Source organism: Lucilia cuprina, chromosome 4 (genome assembly GCF_022045245.1).
Source record: "Lucilia cuprina isolate Lc7/37 chromosome 4, ASM2204524v1, whole genome shotgun sequence".
In the NCBI taxonomy this organism is placed as follows: domain Eukaryota; kingdom Metazoa; phylum Arthropoda; class Insecta; order Diptera; family Calliphoridae; genus Lucilia; species Lucilia cuprina.
Window position 1 is genome coordinate 85,759,575 of NC_060952.1, and position 2,613 is coordinate 85,762,187.

The following is a 2,613-nucleotide window of genomic DNA, read 5'->3' on the forward strand; positions in this document are numbered from 1 at the left end:
GCCCGGGTAGCTCAGTCGGTAGAGCGTTGGACTTTTAATCCAACGGTCCAGGGTTCAAGTCCCTGCTCGGGCGTTACATCTTTTTTTCTTTAGCAAGCAAATTAAATTATATACTTTTCATATATGTATTCATATGTATGAATATATACGAAATGATAAGTGAATCAGTCATTAGTTAGTTAGTTTGCCAATAATGCCATACATTGATAAGAATTTCATAATAAATATTCATTGTTTTTGCGTTGTTAAACAAACACATGTAATTTTACAAATAATGCTAAAATAAATTATTATTTTCTATTATTAATATTTTATATAAAGAGTTATAATTGTTTGCAATTTTTTTGTAGATTAGAAAATGAATTTACATTATTTTTTTTTTTATCAAAAATGCGGTTTTATTTTGAGAAATAAGTGGATGTAATAATTGAAACAAAACATCCGCACTGTTCTGAATCTATTAATTTCTATATGTATTATATGAATAGATAGATATATAGATAGATTGATAGATAGATAGATAGATAGATAGATAGATAGATAGATAGATAGATAGATAGATAGATAGATAGATAGATAGACAGATAGATAGATAGATAGATAGATAGATAGATAGATAGATAGATAGATAGATAGATAGATAGATAGATAGATAGATAGATTAATAGATAGATAAACAGATAGATAGATAGACAGACAGACAGACAGACAGACAGACAGATAGATAGATAGATAGATAGATAGAAAGATAGATAGATAGATAGATAGATAGATAGATAGATAGATAGATAGATAGATAGATAGATAGATAGATAGATAGATAGATAGATAGATAGATAGATAGATAGATAGATAGATAAATAGATATATTTGTTTAAATCCAGGGAATCTCTAGTTTCGTTGTTCCACAGCTACCTACTTTGTCCAAACATTGGAGATATCCTCATCTCCTATAACTTCCAAGTGGCGTAGATTTATCTAATCCAGTCTTTCAACAGCACAGAGAGCAATACCATTCATATCACTGCTTGTACCGCTGTAACGCCATGCGACTAAGCAACTAAATTCTAACAGCGTAGCGTGTTATTCTGACGCTTAATTTAACCACAGTCAAAGTGTAGCGGTATAGATTTCTATATGATGATAGGGACAAATATTAGCCGTCGCATCAATATCTAGTTAAGATAATTTAGTTGTAGGCTCTTTTTTTTAAGTCGGTTCCCCCTCTTGTAGAATGTCCCAAAATCTACACATTAGTAAATGAGAAATATACATATATGTATCACAGAGTCTTCCTAATAGCGTGACAAGATTATTATTCCGGCGTATATCTAACCTCGCTCTTTGACAATCTAAAGTAGTTCTATTTGCTCAAAATTTTGGCATATTTTTATAATAATAAAAATACATTTAGCGAAAACGACTAAAATAAATCTTATTCTACTGTCTGATGATGAAAACATTTCTTTGTAACAATAAATAAATGCAGAGATATCGTCAATACTAAACGTACGGACAAACATGTAAATGCAAACCTACGAGCAAACCCCGAAAAGAAACGAGGTTAATCATCATCATCATTATACATACGTTTGTACTTACATACGTACAAAAGCAACAAAACAAGCAAAAAGTCCAATGAAAAGATACAAGAAAAGTTTTAGTTTACAGATTTATACTAAATAAAGTGCATTCAAACAAACACCTATTATTACGGAATAAATGAAAAATTAATTATATAGTTTTGATAAAATAAAAAAAAAAACACAACACAATTATATTGTTAGTTTAAAATGGATATAATATCTTTAAAAAGTAATGATTCCTATGAATATGAAGAGACATCACCAAATTCAACGCAATTTCAGGGTAAAGTTTAAATTATTACACATTATTTTTCATAAACATAATAAAATTCTTTTATAAAAGTTAAAAAGGAAATATATACATACATATGTATGTGTGTATGTGCATATGTTTGCGCATAGCTATTTGTCATATAAAATTTCAAAACTTTGTTTCTAGTTGCGTTTTCTTAAGATAAATATTTAATGTTTAAATTTTTTTATTTAATGTCCATTTAATAATAGTCCTTTCGTCAAAATTTTCCTTGGCTCAACAATGTCTTTAGCGTTAGTGTTATTTTGGTATTGTTCACAACATGTTATGTCCTTTTGAATATTTTTATAAAAAACAAAACTTTAAAAGACCTGCCGGCCGTTTAATAATATTAAAAACTAATTTTTTTAGTAATAACATTTTATGTGTGTTGGTAATCTTTTTTAATTAATTATTTAATTATTTGTTTCTCTTTTGTTTTAGATGATCCCAGTTTTACGGAAATTGTGGCCCAAGTTGAGTCTGCCATCGAGCATGGCGTCATGCCGGAGCGTATTTATCAAGGCAGCAGTGGTTCATATTTTGTTAAAAATTCTGCGGGGGTAAGTTTTTAATGAAAATTAACGAAAATGTAGTTTCTGGCAAAAATCTGTTTAATTAATAAACCAATCAATCAATCTATCTATCTATCTATCTATCTATCTATCTATCTATCTATCTATCTATCTATCTATCTATCTATCTATCCATCTATCTATCTATCTATCTATCTAT

General features: G+C 28.5%; 1 non-coding gene across 1 annotated transcript; it reads left to right on the forward strand.

The window, feature by feature from the left end:
* On the forward strand, positions 1-73 carry Trnak-uuu. The gene has a single exon. It is a non-coding gene; the product is annotated as a tRNA-Lys (tRNA).
* The last annotated feature ends 2,540 nt before the right edge of the window (positions 74-2,613 follow it).